General features: G+C 41.3%; 1 protein-coding gene across 1 annotated transcript in view; it reads left to right on the forward strand.

The window, feature by feature from the left end:
- The first annotated feature begins 6,290 nt into the window (after positions 1-6,290).
- Positions 6,291-19,622, forward strand: part of nsd3 (nuclear receptor binding SET domain protein 3) — a 132,125-nt gene continuing 118,793 nt past the window's right edge. Inside the window, exon 1 of the mRNA XM_060856664.1 lies at positions 6,291-6,369. The gene's annotated coding sequence lies outside the window, so the exon portion shown is untranslated. The remainder of the gene's footprint in view (positions 6,370-19,622) is intronic.

The raw sequence follows: 19,622 nt of genomic DNA on the forward strand, positions 1-19,622 counted from the left end.
TCTGATATTGAGCATTGATTGTATGTGTGTATGTATAAGTGAAGACACTTGAGTGAAAAATAATCTTTAACTGACCTACAGCAGTGCCAGCACAAGAAAGCAACTACTAACACTTTCTCAAGGGCCAAAAGGGAAGGACAATAAACGCTGGTCTTGTCAGTGATGCACATACTCCATGAAAGATTAAAAATAAATGGAATGCAATGAATTCAAAATTGGCTTTACCATAAAAATGCTTAGTATGGTAATTAAGGTCAGTGACCAGCAGGTGCATATAACCCACAAGGAAATACCGTATTTTCATAATCATGGCTCAGAAATGGGCCTAGGCCTAAATCTTGTTAGGTACTAAGTGTTGGAGGGAGGGAAGTCAATGAGAACAATTTCCAGTATTGACTGAAGATAATATCACAGTACTGGAAGAATGAGGAAAAAATTGATTTGGTGAGCTAGGAGATTCCTGATGCTACTACACAATTTTGTAGATCATCAAATGCTGCAAAAGATATGCCAGATCAAACTTTCAGGAAACTTATTGAGATGATGCAACAAGTATAGAGTAGTGCATTTAATTATCCTAATCTACACTGGGTTAGGAACTGTTTAAAGGCTGAGAGCAGCCAAACCTTGAATTCCTTCCCATCAAATGCCGCCACTTCTATCTACCACATGAATTTACCACTGATATACTAACTGTTGTGTATATACCTCCACAAGGAAAGGTTGAGGAAGCTCTGGATGTGCTGTACTTCACCGTTAACACCCTGGCGACAGAACTCCCAGAGGCTCTGTTTATTGTAACTGGTGACTTCAATAAAGCTAATGTAAGGAAGGTGTTGCCCAAGTACCAACAGAACATTACCTGCCCCACCAGGGGCCTGAATATTTTAGACCACTACTACACCACTATGAAAGATGTTTACTGCTCCATCCCGTGCCCTCATTACGGGAACTCTGACCGCAATGCTGTGTTTCTTCGCCCGGCTTACAGTCAAAATCTCAAACAGGAGACACCCTCACAGATATAGGTCCAATGCTGGTCGGAGGAGGCAGAGGATCAACTCTGGTGTTGTCTGGAGTCGGCTGATTGCGCCATGTTCAAATAGTCCACAGGTACTTTGGACAATTACGCCACCACCGTCACAGACTTTATCAGCAAGTGTGTGGACTGCATAGCAAGGAAGTCAATCCAGGTGTTCCCCAACAGGAAACCCTGGATGAATCAGGACATACATAACCTGCAAAAACCAGGCATGAGGTCTCCAGGTTAGGAGACCCACTCAAATATCAAAGGAATCCAAGTACGACTTTCACAGAGCCATTAAGACAGCCAAGGACCAATACTGATCCAAATTAGAGACCCAGACAGATACCCAGTGACTATCGCAAGGACTGAATGACATCACAGACAATAGACAATAGGTGCAGCAGTAGGTCATTCTGCCCTTCGAGCCTGCACCACCATTCATTATGATATGGCTGATCATCCTAAATCAGTATCCTGTTCCTGCCTTATCCCTTGATTCCACTATCTTTGAGAGCTCTATCCAACTCTTTCTTAAATGAATCCAGAGACTAGGCCTCCACTGCCTTCTGGGGCAGAGCATTCCACGCACCCACCACTCTCTGGGTGAAGACGTTTCTCCTCATCTCTGTCCTAAATGGCCTACCCCTTATTTTTAAGATGTGTCCTCTGGTTCGGGACTCACCCATCAGCGGAAACATGTTTCCTGCCTCCAGAGTGTCCAATCCTTTAATAATCTTATACATTTCAATCAAATCCCCTCTCAGTCTTCTAAACTCAAGGGTATACAAGCCCAGTCACTCCAATCTTTCAACATAAGATAGTCCCGCCATTCCAGGAATTGACCTCGTGAACCTACGCTGCACTCCCTCAATAGCCAGAATGTCTTTCCTCAAATTTGGAGACCAGAACTGCACATAATATTCCAAGTGCGGTCTCACCAGGGCCCTGTACAGGTGCAGAAGAACCTCTTCGCTTCCATACTCAATCCTTCTTGTTATGAAGGCCAGCATGCTATTAGCTTTCTTCACGACCTGCTGTACCTGCATGCCTGCCTTCATTGACTGGTGTACAAGAACACCCAGATCTCTCTGTACTGCCCCTTTACCTAAATTGATTCCATTTAGGTAGTAATCTGCACAGGTTCTAAAAAGAGGCAGTCCGAGAAAGCAGATGATGACACACCCCTCCCAGATTGTCTCAACACCTTCTATGCTCACTTTGAGCTGAATTCCGGCAGTGAGGTCACATCTATTCCAACAAGTCCTTACGAACCTATCCCAACAGTCACTGCATCAGAGATCAGATCAATTTTCCTTCGTGTGAATCCAAGGAAAGTGATGGGACCAGACGGAGTACCAGGCCGTGCACTCAGAGCATGCGCAGATCAACTGGCAGAGGTCTCCTCAGACATCTTCAACCTCTCCTTGTAGCAGGCCAGTGTCCCTGCCTGTTTCAAGAGGGCTAACATCATCCCTGTGCCTAAGAAGGCTCATGCAGCATGTCTCAATGACTACTGCCCAGTGGCCCTAACTTCAGTGATCATGAAGTGCTTTGAAAATCTGCTCATGGCATTAATCAACTCCAGCCTCCCTACTACTCTTGACCTGCTCCAATTTGCCTATCAGACCAACAGATCCACGTCAGATGCGATATCACTTGTCCTTCACTCCTCCCTACAGCATCTTGACACCAAGAACAGCAATGTAAGAATCCTACTCATTGACTACAGTTTGGCATTTAACACTACTATCCCTTTGAGACTGATTACTAAACTTAGTGATCTCAGACTAAACCTCTCTTCTGCAACTGGATCCTCAGTTTCCCGACCCACAGGCCACAATCAATGAAGATTGGGGATAATATTTCATCCTCACTAACACTCAACACTGGACCCCCCCCAGGGGTGCATACTCAGCCCCCTACTGTACTCACTGTATATCCATGACTGCATCACCATATACCAGGCTAATGCCATTTACAAGTTCACTGATGACACCACCATTGTCGATCGAGTCTCCGATGGCAACGAACAGACTACAGACGGGAGGTGGAAGACCTGGAAAAATGGTGCACTGAGAACAACCTAGCTCTCAATGCCGGCAAAACCAAGGAACTCATTATTGACTTTCGGCAGGATGTTACTCATGTCCCCCTACACATCAACAGCACAAAGGTGGAACAAGTGGAGAGTGTCAAGCTCCTGGGAGTGGTCATCCACAATAAGCTTTCTTGAACTCTTCATGTGGACACACTGGTTACAAAGGCCCAATAATATCTCTTCTTCCTCAGGCAGCTGAGGAAATTTGACATGACATCGAATACCCTTGCCAACTGTTATAGGTGTGCCATCGAGAGCATTCTGTCTGGATGTATCACTACTTGGTATGGCACCTGTACCATTCAAGATCAGAGATGGTTACAGAGAGTGCTGAACTCATCCCGGACAATCACAAAGGCCAACCTCCCATCTATAGAATCCATTTACCAGGCCCATTGTCAAGGAAAGGCTGCCAGCATTCTCAAAGATCCATCCCACCCTGGCAACCTCTACCACTGAAGAGAAGGTACAAAAGCCTGAACACACGAACCAGTCAGTTTCAAAACAGTTTCTCCCCTACTGTTGTTAGAATACTGAATGGGCTCACAAACTCTTAATCTTTGCCTGCACCTGTGTTTTTGTTTTTGCCACTGTTTACCATCTACGTACCTAACTATGTATTGCTCGCAAGACAAAGCAAGACACACTGTGCCTTGGTACACCTGACAATAAGTTCAGTTCAAAGTCTGGTTGAAGATTTGTAGCTCGGGTGTCCGTTGTTGTGGTTCTGTTCGCCGAGCTGGAAGTTTTTGCTGCAAACGTTTCGTTCCCTGGCTAGGGAACATCATCAGTGCTATTGGAGCCTCCTGTGAAGCGCTGCTTTGATGTTTCTTCCGGTATTTATAGTGGTTTGTTCTTGCCGCTTCCGGGTGTCAGTTTCAGCTGCAGTAGTTTGTATGTGGGGTCCAGGTTGATGTGTCTGTTGTCTGATGTGTCTAACAGACACATCAACCTGGACCCCACATACAAACTACTACAGCTGAAACTGACACCCGGAAGCGGCAAGAACAAACCACTATAAATACCGGGAGAAACATCAAAGCAGCGCTTCACAGGAGGCTCCAATAGCACTGATGAAGTTCCCTAGCCAGGGAACGAAACGTTTGCAGCAAAAACTTCCAGCTCGGCGAGCAGAACCACAACAATAAGTTCAGTTCAATTCAATTCAATTCAGAGGAGTAACTGTTTCTGAAGAACATCCAGGAGAATTTTTATGAGGCTCAAGGTTTGCGTAAAGATTTGCAGCTCAGGTGCCGGTTGTCATGGTTTTGGGTTTGTTCGCTGAACTGTGAAGTTGATTTGCAGATGTTTTGTCTCCTGTCTAGCATCTATAGTGCTTTGGAGCCTCCTGTGAAGCGCTGCTGTACTGTGTCTTCGGGAATTTATTTGGTTCCATTTCTGCTGCTTCTGCTTGCCAGTTCCAGTTGTTCATTGTAGTAGCTGGTATATTGGGTCATGGTCAATGTGCTGTTGGTGGAATCCGTGGCTGAGTGCCATGCTTCTAGAAATTCTCTGGCTGTCTGATGTTGAGCTTGTCCTGTGATTGTTGTGTTGGCCCAGTCAAGTTTGTGGTCCTTGTCATCTGTGAGTATGGCTACGAGGGACAGCTGTTCATGGCATTTAGTGGCTAGTTGGTGTTCATGGAAGCAGATTGCTAGTTGTCTGCCTGTTTGCCCTTTATCGTGTTTTCTGCAGTCTTTGCATGGAATCCTGTAAATTACATTAGTCTTGCACATGATGGGTACAGGGTGTTTTGTCCTGGTGAGTTGTTGTCTGAGTGTGACTGTCAGTTTATGGGCTGTCACGAATCCGAGTGGTCAGAGCAGGTCCTGAATTACGACAGCAACCACCCAAACACATACAAGAGAAGCTGCATGAGGACACTGTTCAAAAGGGCTACAACACACTGCAGCGCTCCCGACCTATTAAAGGAAGAAGAACACCTTCACAAAGTATTCATCAAGAATGGATATACCCGCAACTTCATCCACAGATGCCTAACAGACAAACAACGCGATGAGGACATGCCACGGCCAAACTCACGAGCCACACTATCTTATATAAAAAAAGTCTCAGAACTGACAGCCACACTTCTCCGATCATTCAGGTTCATGACAGCCCATAAACCGACAGTCACACTCAAATAATTCACCAGGACAAAAGATCCTATACCCATCGTGTGCAAGACTAACATGATTTACAGGGTTCCATGCAGAAACTGCACAAATTTCTAGAACATGGCACTCAAGCCACAGACTCCATCAACAAGCACATTGACCTAGACCCAATTACAATGAACAACCAGAACCAGCTATCGGAAGCAGAGAAATGGAACCAAATGAAGACACAGTACAGCAGCGCTTCACAGGAGGCTCCAAAGTACAAAAGATGTCACCTAGACAAAGGATGAAGCATCTGCAAATAAACTTCCCAACTTGGCGAACACACCCACAACCATGACAATTTTCATGAGGTTTAGATCATGTCGGGAAAAGCACAAGTCATTACAGTAATAATACTTAATTGGGGTCGGTTGGGATGATCACAGACCTCTCCTGTCCTGGAAAAATTGGAATCAAAGATTGGCAGGAAAATGACAATGATTTCCTTTAAAGAGGAGATGAGGAGACGTAGGATCACCAAAGTCAGTGTTCCAGTTTATGACGTCCAGATTATTTGTTTTTGGGGATATTGACTGTGAGATAAAGTTGGCTCAGAACACTTGTGGAAAAGTGCCATGTGATTTTTTTAAATCATGATGTGGAGGGGTCGGTGTTGGACTGGGTTGGACAAAGTCAAAAATCACACAACACCAAGTTATAAGTCACTGGGTTTATTTGAAAACATTAGTTTTCAGAGTGCTGCTTTTTAATCAACTTGAGTGTTCAGGGTCTCTCCATAAGGCAGCACCTCAGGTAAAGTCCCTCAGTAAACATTAGGGTGTGAGCCATGTTTCTTATGCTCAATTCCTGGAGTGAGATTTGAACACATAATCTTCTGACTCTGTCTTAAGTGCTGCCAACTGAACCACAGCTGACAAAAAAGCGTCTGTGAAACAAAAATATCATGAGTTCAATAACAGGATGTTCATATTTCAGTTTCCAACAATGTAAACCCAAGGATTATGATTTTCGCAGTGACAGAAGATGTCTTTCCATTTACTCAGCTCGATGGTATATGGTTCAGGCAAATTCCCAATTCAGATTAAACCTGTTCAAAGGAACAATCGTGCTGCATTCAAAAGGTATGTAACTGATTTAATGATTCAAATAAAATACAGGGTATATCGCAGTCTGCTAATTTATGCAAGAAACTTCCTGTGCAGGCTTGTAATCAAGGACCTTCAACAAACAGCTGTATACATAAAAGGCACAGTGAATTTTTTAAAAATAACTTCAGCAGTCAAAGTAAGTTAGTCTTTGTTACTGTACTTGTTGAAATAAGGATCCTAGCATTTTGCATTCAAAATTGGTAGCATTAAGGCAAATGAATTTCTGAAAGGATATGAAATTACTTTGTTTTATAAGGTATGAATACTTGAGTAGAGCATGAGTTAGTTTGATTCAGACACTGAAGGTATGCTATGCAAGTAAAATCCCTCCAAATTTTCTTTGTTGCTGAAAATGGTCTGCTAATTTCAATGTGCAATGCATGGGCAAATGGTATATTAAAGGGAGATGGAGTTGCGAAGATGTTTCCACTGTGAGGAAAGAATATCACCTGCAGTTACACATGCATTCATTGCATTTGACCAAGTTCAGATGCACACAATGTAAACAGTACAAAAAAATCTTTCAGTTGTGACCCTGTCCTTTTTTCCTGGAAAGAAATATAACCCATGTCATTCCTTTATAAAGCCAATTCTTGCTCCAAGTTCTAAAAGAGAACAACAGTTTTTTTCTGTGGCAGATATTTATTGAATTCAAATCCCATCAAGGCAGAGGTGGAATTTGAATTCAATAAATATCTGGAATTAATCCAATGATGACCATGAATCCATTTCTGACTGTCAGGAAAAACCCATTTGGTTACCTAATGTCCTTTAGTGAAGGAATTCTGTCAGCCTCATCTGGTCTGGCCGACATGTGGCTCCATATCCACAGCAATGTGGTTGACTGTTAACTGCCCCCTGGAAATTAGGGGTGGGCAATAAATGCAGGCTTAGCAAGCAACATCCCAAAAGTGGATGGAAAATAAGGGTGGGGTGATCAGTAGATTGGTTAGATAGGCATCATTGATTGTGGTATATAAATTGAATTTGTAAACATGATGACCCCCATTTTATTCAGCCTCAGAAATAATGCTTTGCAAATACATGGCTTATACCTCGACATAGCCAATCCTCCAATGTTTAATTTACAGCTACAACATTGTGCACCAGTCATCAGCCTCAAATTTTCACGCCACAGAAGGATATTTTACTTGCCAGTACCTTTTCAGTAAACTGGGTACAAAGGATCAAGCAAGCAAAAATGCACAGAAATTTAAGACACAACTACACAGAGAGGATGCCAAGAGGCAAACAGCAAAAATGCTGACCTCCCATACTGATGGTTCACTTTTATACCTGGCATACAAATCAAACCCTGTTCTTGGTGCAATTTTTCAAGGCTTCAAAAACCATAATACTATTAGCCATAAAACAGAACTGGACCATTCAGCCGATCAAGTCTCCACCGCCATTCAATGAGATTGGAGCTGCTCTGACAATCATGAATTCGCAACAGTATGGAAGCAGGCCATTTGGCCCATTGAGTCCACACTGACCCTCTAATGAGCATCCCTCGCACACCCACACCCTTACCTTATCCCTATAATCCTGCGTTTCCCATGGCTAATCCATCTTGTCTACATATCCCTGGATACAATGGGCAATTTAGCAACCACCGAATTTGTACGTCTTTGGACTGAAGATGTACATATCTCAGCCTTGATATTTCTTCGTGATCCAACTTAGACAGCCCTCAGTGACCCAGAATTCAATAGATTCACTATCCTCTGAGAGAAAAAAATTCATCCTCATCTCCTTCTTAAAGAGGTGAGCTTTCATTTTAAGATTCTGCCCTCTGGTACTAGACCCTCCCACAAGGCAAAGAATCGTTCTGCATCCTGTTAAATAATCTAAAAATCGAATATGTTTCAATAAGGTTCCCTCTCATTCTTCAAAGGCCCAAATTACTCAATCTTTACTCATAAAACAATCCCTTCATTCCATCGATTACATTCGTGAATTTCTCTGTACTGCTTCCAATGCCAGTGAATCATTACATAGACACTAGTGGACCCAAGCTGTTTACAATATTCCAGCTGTGGCCTAATCAGTGCCTGATGAAGGCCTTATGCCTGAATTATTGACACTCCCACTCCTCGGATGCTGTCTGAACTGCTGTGTTTTTCCAGTGCCATCATTTTTGACCCTGATTCTCCAGCATCTGCAGTCCTTGCTTTCTCCTAACTAGCACCTTGTCTACTTTTAGCAAGACTTCTCTGGTTCTATGTTTTATTCCTTTTGAAATGAAGACCCATTTTTTGTTATCCCTATTACTTATTGAACTTGTCTACGAGTTTTTTGTGATTTCTGCTGTAGTTTTCTGCAATCTTTCTCTAAGTTTAATAATATTCAGCTTCCCATTCTTCATGCCAAAGTGCATAACCTCACATTTTCCCATATTGTATTCCATGTGCCAAGTTTTTGCCCACTCTCTTAATCTGTAAGTATTCTCTGCCGACTTTTTGTGTTATCCTCACTGATTGCCTTCCTACCTCAGTTCATGTCATCCGCAAACTCAGCTATAGTACATTCACTTTCCTCATCCATACCATGAGTATATATGATAAATAGTTGTGGTCCCAGCACTGATACCTGTAGTGCTCCATTGGTTACAGGTTGCCCAACTAAAAATGCCCATCTCCCGCTTATCCCACTCTGTCTTCTATTGGACAGTGTCCACCTCCTGCAACAGCTTTGAAGAGGAGAGAAAAATCGAGAGATGGAGAAGTTTAGGGAAGGAATTCTGGTGTTTAGGGCCCAAGCAGCTGAAGGCACCACTGCTGATGGTGGCACAATTAAAATTAGGGATGCTCAAGAGACCAGAATTAGAAGAACATTGGACTGGAGAGGAGTACTGAGGTAACAAGGGGCTACTTTATGGAGTAATTTATAAAGCAGGATGAGACCTTTAAAATGAGATGTTTGTTAACTGTCAACCACTGGAGGTCTATGAACACAGGAACAGTTGGTGAATGGATTTTCGTCAAGTTCAAATATGGACAGCAGAGTTTTGAAATTATTTCAGAATTACAAAAGGAAGAACATGGGAGGCTGGCCAGGACTGCATTGTAGTTGTCCAGTCTCGAGGTAAGGAAAGCACACATGAGGGTTCAGCAGCATAGGAGCTGAATGGGGCAAAGGTAGAAGTTCAGCTGCAGATCAGCCAAAATGTATGAATTGCTGGAACAGGCTTAAGGGAGAAAATGGCCTGCATTTACTGCATGTTCCTAACACAACAGATTTGTCGAAACAAAACCAGAAATTGCTGAAAAAGCTGAGCAGATCTGATACCATCTGTGGACAGAGATCAGAGTTAACATTTCGGATCCATTGAGGAAGGATCACAGATGCTGCCAGACCCACTGAGCATTTCCAGCCATTTCAGTTTTTATTTGATTTCCAGCATCCATAGTTCTTTCGGTTTTAATCTGTCAAGTATTGCTGAAAAGAGAGATACATTACTGAAGTACCACTCAATTGTAAGTTTCCCTTTCTCCATTTTCACCCATTCTTCCCTCACTGTTTAACCCACTTTCCTCCTCAGGTATAAATTGTTGTGATATTTTGAAATATGGCTTTTTGCATATTTTTCACGATGAGTGCAAAATCAAAAGCTTTCGGAACACCTTTTCAGCAAGGTTTAAAATTTCAATCTTTTTTACCACTGTCTCAATTATTCCACCTTTTTATGTTAAAATTGTCTTGGCTATTTGTTTCATGACATGGCCATGAAAATTCTCCAGTCGTATATATACTGTAGTTTCATCAAACACCAAAACAACAGTGTCAGTTAAATAGTAGCCTAACAAATCAAACTCTATAATATCATAGGCAAGAACAATTTGTAACTCTTGCACTTTTTGTAGCAGTTTGGTGATAGAGTATTTCAGTATGCTAAAAAAAAGATATATTTTGTCACACTCATCAGGACAATTTACAAGAAATACCAAAGTAAAAGGAAAAAAACATCTCACTTGCACGAGAGAAACGTATTGATTTGGTTAGTAAGTGGACTCTGATTGATCGTAGTAAATGCACCAATTGATCATGACTGATCGTTAACTGCCAAAATTTGTTTAAATTTCAAACCAGGTAGGTTGATGTTGATTGGACAAGCCATTGTCCTGAGAATTTAACTCGCAAATGGTTATCACCTATTTTGCTGAATTGAAACAGGTGCAGGATTGTGTACATTTTACTTCTGCTGACAATGAACATGGTTCTGTGTAATAATGTATGTACCTTCCAGTCCAAGAAGGTGTGGCACACTCCAAGCCAGGCTGACAATCCTAAATTAGTTTGCAGCATGATTCTTGGCTCACACAGGATTATTTTGCAAATGGTGACTAATTGCAGGATTGCATGTAATTTTTGACACTGTTCTGTGTTTTGTCAGACAGACTGTATGGGTGTAGTCATGACTTTAGTTATTGTGAACAGCCAAAAGGTTGTGTTGTTTGTCATCATCAGACAACCAGAAAGGATGTATGGCTGACTTACCGCTAGCAATGGAATTCAGACGCCACATTTGTGTCATTGGCACATGTCTTTTTGGCATGACCACAGCATTGTGTTTGTTGCAAGCATGACTCATATTCTAAATGCGTGAAATATCCAGTTTCACCTGTTGCTCAAACCCTTGAGTCATTTACCCCTCCAAAGTAACCTGAGCACTTTCCAAAACAAAAGTGCTGGCCTTCGATTAATTCCTGATTGATGTAAAATCCATTGAAAAAATGATTTGATCAGGTTGGAAGTTATCTCACAGGATCACTTTGATATGCCTTATTTCTACTTCAAACTTGCATTTGGAACAAATGGCTTGGCCCCTATTTACAAAACTGCTGAATAGGCCAATCTATGGTGAATAGAACTGTCAGAATCCAGATTCGAATGTTGACCAATGAAGGTAGATTTGTAATCTGTGTAAATGAAAACAGAGAAAAATAATGATGAAACATCAAACATCCACACAACACAAGTAGAAAATTAAAGAGAGGACAGTGTCACATCCAAATAGGAAGATAAAAGAACATGCAGTTTCAAATCCTAAGGGTTCATGAGATGTTAGATTTTAGAACATACAACATAGAACAATACAGGCCTTTCAGCCCTCAATGTTGTGCCAATGTTTTATCCTACTCTAAGATCAAACTAACCTACATACCCTGCATTTCACTGTCATTCATGTGCCTATCCTCCTGAAACAATGGTTGGATTGGGAATATCTCTGATAGCATTGAGATCTTGGTGTTTGGCTGATTCTCTCCAGTTTGAACTACCACTGTTTATTTTGACTTTATGAGACTGAGAGACAAAGGGGAGAAAGAGACAGCCTTCTCCAATTCGGTTTACAAATTCATTTCCCCCGCTGTTACCCAAAATTATCTTCCTGAAACAATCTCCCTCGTGTGTGTATTTCAGTGTCTAATCTCCTTGTCTTCAAGTTGGACAATCACTGTCAAGTTCTTTTGAAATTTCCAAGATGTGAATTTTTCATATTGATGTAACTCAAATCGTTCTTAAGTTGCTTTAGTCTTGGTTGTTAATAATCTAAATTCCTGTACAGTCTGATTTTTGTGTTTTGATGGTTTCGTGATGCTTGATTCAGACCGTGTTGAAATGATTACTTCAGCCTTTTATCAATTGGTAGTTTTTCCTCTTTGAAATTGTTGCTGTCCAGTTAAGATTCCACCCCCCCCCAGGTTTTCAAAATCAGGTTCGAAAAGTTGAGAATTGATATGTTAGCATGGTGATGATGTTAGATGGAAATGAAATATTCAATCGAACAATTCCAAGGAGTGAAAGGCATTCTTACAAGGCCTGTTGTTACTGGTCAGTCATTACTAGCAAAACCATTGGGAAAATTCATTGGGAAATTATCTTCCTTTTTTCATTCTTTTATCATTCACTCATGGGGCATGGGCATCGCCGGCTGACCGGCTTTATTGTCCATCCCTAGTTGCCTTTGAGAAGGTGGTGGTGAGCTGCTTTCTTGAACTTCTTCATTTCCATCTGCTATACGTAGACCCACAATGCCATTCAGGAGGGAATTCCAGGATGTTGACCCAGCAACAATGAAGGAACGGCAATATATTTCCAAGTCAGGTAGGTGAGTGGCTAAAGACCTATTGCCCATCCAATCTGCCATTCAATCATAGCTGATAAGTTTCTCATTCTTCCGCTTTCTCCCCGTAACCCTTGATCCCACTGACAATCAAGAACCTATCTATCTCTGTCTTAAATATACTCAGTGACCTGACCTCTACAGCCTTCTGTGGCACTGAATGCCAAAGATTCACCACTCCCTGGCTGAAGAAGTTTCTCCTTATCTCTGTTCTGAAAGGTCTACCCTTTACTCTAAGGCTGTGCCCTTGTTTCCTAGTCTCTCCTAATCTGTCCAGGCTATTCAGTATTCTGTAAGTTTCAATTAGATCCCCTTTCATCCTTCTAAACTCCATCGGGTATCGTTCCCAAGTCCTCAAATGTTCCTCATATGTTAAGCTTTTCATTCCTGAGCCAATTCTCGTGAAGCTCTTTTGAACCTGCTCCAGGGCCAGTACATCTTTGCTGAGATATGGTGCCCAAAACTGTGCAGAATACTCCAAATGTGGTCTGACCTGAGCCTTATAGAGCCTGCTTTTATATTCAAGTCCTCTCAAAATAAATACCAACATTGCATATGCCTTCCTAACTACTGATTTAACCGGCAAGTTTACCTTAAGAGAATCCTGGACGAGAACTCCCTCGTCTCTTTGCACTTCAGTCTTATGAATTTTCTCCCTATTTCGAAAATAGTCCATGCTTCTGTTCTTCTTAGCTGAAAATGTGTTGCTGGAAAAGCACAGCAGGTCAGGCAGCATCTTTCTGTTCTTCTTACCAAGGTGTATGACCTCACACATGCCCACGTTGTACTCCTTCTACCACTTCTTTGCTCACTTTCCAAACTTGTCCAAATCCTTCTGCAGCCTCCCCACTTCCTCAATACTACCCGTCCCTCTACCTATCTTTGTATTGTCTAAAGACTTAGTCAGAATGCCCACAGTCCCATCATGTTGATCATTAATATATAAGTGAAAAGTTGTGGTCCAAGCATTGTGCCTTGTAGAACACCACTTGTCACTGACTGCCATCCTAAGAAAGACCCTTTTATCTCCACTCTCTGCTTTCTGCCAGACAGCCAATCTTCTACTCATGCTAGCACCTTGCCTCGAGCACCACGGGCCCTGTGACAATCCTTTAACAGGGTTATTCTGTCCTTGGTATTTGGTTTGAGAGGGGTCGTAAAGGCAGAGGTGCCAAAATGTATGAAGTGGCTACTTTAATAATAGCTAACAGATGCTGGCGAAGTTAACAATCATAAAAGGCTTTCAGACTTTTTTTAAACACACTTGTACAATGAAAGGGGAGCGGCCAGTTCTCCCAGTTCAGGTTTGTTTTTGTTTGGTTTTGTTTGAAGCTGCTGGTCAAAGGAAGCTGCTGGGAAGTGTGTTCCCTGATTTAACAGAGGTTTCCGGCTGATTCTCCCTCTGACATATCTCCCGTTCAAACTTGTGTTTGAATTTACCCTTTTGCCAACGGGCATGTTGATAGGATGTTGAAGGAAATTGGAACAGCTCTTGTTCAGTTAGATCATTTCAGTCAGATTTTCAAATTGTTGTCAATGTAAATTCTGGTTTCTTTTGCTTATGTATCATTCGGTAGTCTGTAAATAAATTCTGTTTAAAATTGAATGGTTGGGCTAACTGCATCATCCCGGAATACCCACCTTACACCTGCTTAAAACAACTGGAAAAAATAGGTTTTGGGCTACCTTCTTGAAATGTTTTGTGGGGATCTGGCTTGGTCCATAACAGATTGGGGGCTCTTTGTAGGATTTGTTCTATAGTTCCCATTTGTGGTGAGGACTATTGGATTCAAAGGTATAGATTGTAGGTGTGAGTGTCTCTTTTGTTCTGGGTGTTGAATTTGGTTCTTTTAAAACTTGTTTGAGGTAGTAGTGCCTCTGTCAGTCACTGAGAGTTTTCTGGTGGTGGAAGAAGTGACTTTGGTGGTTTTGCAAAAGGTGAACAAGGAAAAGGCAGTCAAGCTGGAGTTGGAGTTGCCTTCGTCTGTAAAAAAGGGAGAAATAATTACAGCAATAGCTGAGCATTTAAATTTGCTGGAAACATCATCGGAATTTTTGGAGATGACTAAAATTCCATTCAAAATGAAGCAGCTTTCGTTAGAAGCAAAAGAAATAGAAAGAGAAAAAGAAATGAAATTGTTTGAATTATGATTAAAAACAGAGGAAAGGGAAAAAGAACAAAATGCCCTTGGAGAACAAAAAGAAAAGGATGGAATCGCTTCAGCAGAACAAAAACAAAAAGATAGAGAGGAAAGACAAAAAGAGGGAGAAGAAAGGAAGAAAGAGGGAATTTGAACTTCATAAATTGGCACTGAGGCAGGAAAAGTAGCTTAAAAGGATGGAGATAATGGCTGAAGATAAGCTCAGTGAGGAAGAGAGTGAGGTAGCCAAAGGCCTGGTGGAGATCTGTTAACATATATTTAAGCATTGTCTACATTTGATGGGAAGGATGTAGAAGCCTTTTTCAGCTTATTTGAGAATGTGGCTGAACAAATGTGGCCAGTGACTATGTTGGTTTTGTTGATCTTAACAAAACTTGTCAGTAGAATTGCATCACTATCAGAGGAGATATCTGGGTCATATGAGGAGGTGAAGAAAGCCAACTTAAGTGTGTATGAACTTGTGCCAGAAGCCGACAGACAACGTTTCAGGAATCTAAGGAGGGACCCCAAACCTACAATGAGTTTGAAAGGATCAAACAAAATAATTTGGATTGGTGGATAAGGGCATTAAAGATAGAGCAAATATATGACGCTCTTAGAGATTATTTCGGAGTTTAAAAATTCACTTTCTGAAGTAGTGAGAACTCATGGAAGAACGGAGAGTTGAAACAGCAAGATGAGCAGCTGAAGTGGCTGATGATTATGAGTAAATCAAAGTTTGGCTTCTAAAATCTGTTTCAATCAGTGAAAGATAGAAATTGAGGAAAAGAGAAATCCTCACAAAGTAATGAAAAAATAAATCTCGGTGAAGATCATAAGGATGACTTACCACAGGGTAAAAAGGAAACCCTTGAAGGGGATACAGAAGTTAAAAAGCTCTGGTGTTTTCACTGCAATAAAAATAGGCCATATCAAATCACAATGTTGGTGGGTTCGAAAAAGCACTGGGAAACCAGATGTAGGGAAACAGGATAAACCAGTGAAGTTTTTTGGAGTGGTAATGGAAAGCACAGTGGAGACTAAAAATCTGCACCAGAATGTACAACTTGGTTGGAGGTTGGTTAAGGAGGGAGTGCCAGATCTTCTTAAATCATATACCTGCGAAACTCAAGTTTATTCTCATAGGCCAGAGCAGCAGGTAAAGAGATTACTGTATTAAGTAAGTGATTCAGGATCCTCTTAATCTTTGATATCGAAAGATGAGGAGACATGTACCTCAGAAGGACTACTGTCAGAAAAAGTCTAGTGATGGGAATTCACAGTGAGACAAGAAGCACTCAATTATATGGTGAGGTTAGAGTGTTCGGTAAAGAGTGGAGAAGTCATGGTGGGAGTACTGGACAAACTCTCAGCTCCAGGAATACAATTTATCCTTGCTAACAACATAGCTGGTTAACAGGTAGGAGTGCTGTCTACTTTGGTTGAAAAGCCAGTGGAAAATCAGGCTGCATATCCTGGTATGTTTCCTGACTGTATAGTAACGAGGTCACAAAATCACCCATTTAAACAGGAGAGATCAAAGAGTACAGATAACAAAGTTGAAGTGGAATTGTGAGGGACCCTGTTTGATCAAATGGTTGAGACAAACCAGGAGCAGATGACAAAATACACATCTGATAAATTAACTGAGTTACAGCAGAAAGATGAAAAAGTAAAGCAATTGAATCAAAAAGCAGTCACAGAGAAAGAACTCGAATGTATTCCTGAGTGCTACTATTTCAAAAAGTATGTCTCAATGGGGAAATGGAGACCATCACAAAGTCAGGCCAATGAGAAATGGGCAGAAGTTCATCAAATCGTATTGTCAGTGGGTTATAGAAAGGAAGTGTTACGGGTAGTGAATGAGTTCGCAGTAGAAGGTCATTTAGGGGTAAGAAAACTTCAACCTATAATACAAAAACATTATTACTGGCCTGGACTGCACATGCATGTATTTGAATTTTACCAGACATGTCATATATGCCAGGTAATTGGAAAACTACAGGCAGTAATAAAATCCGTGCCTTTAATACTTATTCCTGCATTTGAGGAATCTTTTACAGAGACTTAATTGATTGTGTAGGACCCCTAATTAAAACAAAAAAGTGGTAATCAGTATTTGTTAACAATAATGGATGTGTCTAGGAGATTTCCGGAGGCCGTTGCATTATACAACAGCATAGCTAAAAGGATTGTTGAGGAGTTACTGAAACTTTTCAACAGATAGGGCCTAACCAAAAAAATACAATCAGATCAAGGGTCAAACTTTACATTACAATTATTTTAGCACGTTACGGACAGCTTAGTAATAAAACAATTCAAATCTGCTGCGTAACATCCAGAATTGCAAGGAATGCTAGAAAAGTGGCATCAGACATTAAAGGCGATGGTGAGGTCTTATAGTCAAGGCTACCCAGATGACTGGGATAAGAGAATCCATTTGTGCTGTATGTGATCAGAGATGCAGCAAATGAATTGACCAAATTGAATCCATTGATTTAGTTTGTGGACATGAAGCGAGAGGACTACTAAAATTGATTAAGGTGAAATTTGGTAATTCAAAATTCAAAGACCACTCATTTGGACTATGTGTTACATTGTCGGGAACGATGAAATAGAGCAGGGGAGTTGGCAAGGCAGCATTTAAAAGTATCACAGCATACAATGAGACAGAAAGCGGACAAGAAATCAAAAACTTGCAATTTTGCTCTCGGAGATAACGTGTTAGTGTTACTTCCAGTGACAGGTGAACCTTTAAAAGCAAGGTTTAGTTGACCTTATCAAGTCGAAAGGAAATGAATGAGGTGAACTCTAGCCAGAAAGAAGTCTCATAGTGTGTGTCATGTTCAAATCGTATTTTGACAGGGAAGGAGAGCCAAAGGAAACTGTGTTATTGGTCACAAGACAGAAGGAAGAACCAAGGTCAGAGGACTCTGAATTTGACATTCCTCAAATTAAATTAGACTATAAGGAAGTTGTTAAAAGTTGGAATAAATTATTGAGTTACCTACCAGAGGAAAATTGACATGACCTAACAGAGTTATTACTATCACAGGGGAGATATGCAGAAATAAACTGGGCAGTACTGACCTAATTGTGCATGATGTAGATATAGGATGTGCTGTTCTGATTAAGCAACATCCTTATGGACATAACTCTCTAAAGTTGGCAAAGCTTCAAAAGAAGATTGAACGCATGCTCCAAGATGACATAAAGTGAGTTACAGTGATTGGAGCTCACCTATAACAATGGTGCCAAAACCAGATGGCACCCAATGGTTATGTGTGGACTATTGCAAGGTCAGTGCAGTTACAAAGACCGATGCATATCCGATTCTGAGTTTGGAAGACTGTGTTGAGATGGCGGGACAAACAACTTATATTTCTAAGTTGGACTTGCTCAGAGGATACTGGCAGATATCTTTGTTAGAAAGAGCAAAGGCACTTTCAGCTTTTGGATTGCTGAATGGACTGTATCAGTTTAAAGTCATGCCATTTGGTATGAAAAATGCACTACCCACATTTCAGACACAACCAATAAAGTCGTTGTTGGACTACCCAACTGTGTTGTATACATAGATGTCCTGGTGATTTTTAGTTAGACGTGGAAGGAACATTTGCAACATTTACCAGACTTGTTTGGTCAACTTTGAAAGGCAGATTTGGTGATAAGGAAACAGTGAGGTCTGCAGATGCTGGAGATCAGAGATAAGAGTGTGTTGCTGGAAAAGCACAGCTGGTCAGGAGCATATGAGGAGCAGGAAAATCAACGTTTCGGGCCGGAGCCCTTGATCAGGCCCGAAATATCGATTTTCCTGCCTCTCGGATGCTGCCTGACCTGCTGTGCTTGTCTAGCAACACACTCTCAACTCAGGTTGGTGATAAACCTGGCCAAAAGTGAATTTGTCAAAGCCCAACTCATCTTCCTGGGCGACATTATTGGACACGGACAAATGGTGCCACAGGATGCAAAAACAAGGATAATTGGAGAGTTTCCCATACCATCGACAAAAAGAGCAGTATTATGGTTACTGGGATTGAGTGGATTTTATTGAAAATTCATCACAAATTTTAGCAGTGCGTCTGCTCCACACACTGAATTGCTAAAGAAAGGCAAGAGTTTTCATTGGACAGCGGACTGTCAAAAGGTATTTGACAGCCTGAAAGCTGTGTTAACCGCTGCTCCGGTATTAGCCACACCTAATTATGCAAAGTCATTCAAAGTGACTATTGATGCGAGTGATGTGGGTGTCAGTGCTGTGCTCTTCCAAGAAGATGCTGAGAAAATAGAAAGACCAACCAGGAGGTTGAACATTCATCAGCGGAAATATTTGACAAATGAGAGGGAGACTTTGACCTTGGTGTTGGCGTTAAAACATTTCAATGTTTATGTCACCGGTAATGTATCTGAGTCAGTCATATGCACTGATCATAACATTAAAGTTTGTGGAGAAATTTGAGGACAAAAATGCCAGACTGTTTAGATGGAGCTTGTTCTTACAGCTGTTCAATTAAAGAATTGTGCATGTGGCTGAAGGAGAAGATGTGACTGCCAACCCATTGTCAAGACTTGAATGAGAAACAGAGGCGTGCAGTGGCAGGAGTAAAACACACTGAAACAGAATGTAGTACTGCATGTTTGCATGTTTTTGGTCAAGATATGTTTATTGTGTATTGTGGTGTACTAACAGTTTTAGATGAGGGGGTTATAAAATGAAGCACTCTTTGAATAAAGATGGTTCTTTTTTTTAAGGGAAGAGGTGTGATGATGCTGCTCCTTTAACAAGATTATAGAGTCATAGAGATGTACAGCACAGAAACAAACCCTTCAGTCCAACTCGTCCATGCAGCTCCTTTAACAAGAATATAGAGACGTCGACACACAGCACGGAAACAGACCCTTCAGTCCAACTTGTCCATGCCGATCAGATATCCCAACTCAATCTAGTCCCATCTGGC

This window comes from Hemiscyllium ocellatum, chromosome 48 (assembly GCF_020745735.1).
Source record: "Hemiscyllium ocellatum isolate sHemOce1 chromosome 48, sHemOce1.pat.X.cur, whole genome shotgun sequence".
In the NCBI taxonomy this organism is placed as follows: Eukaryota; Metazoa; Chordata; class Chondrichthyes; order Orectolobiformes; family Hemiscylliidae; genus Hemiscyllium; species Hemiscyllium ocellatum.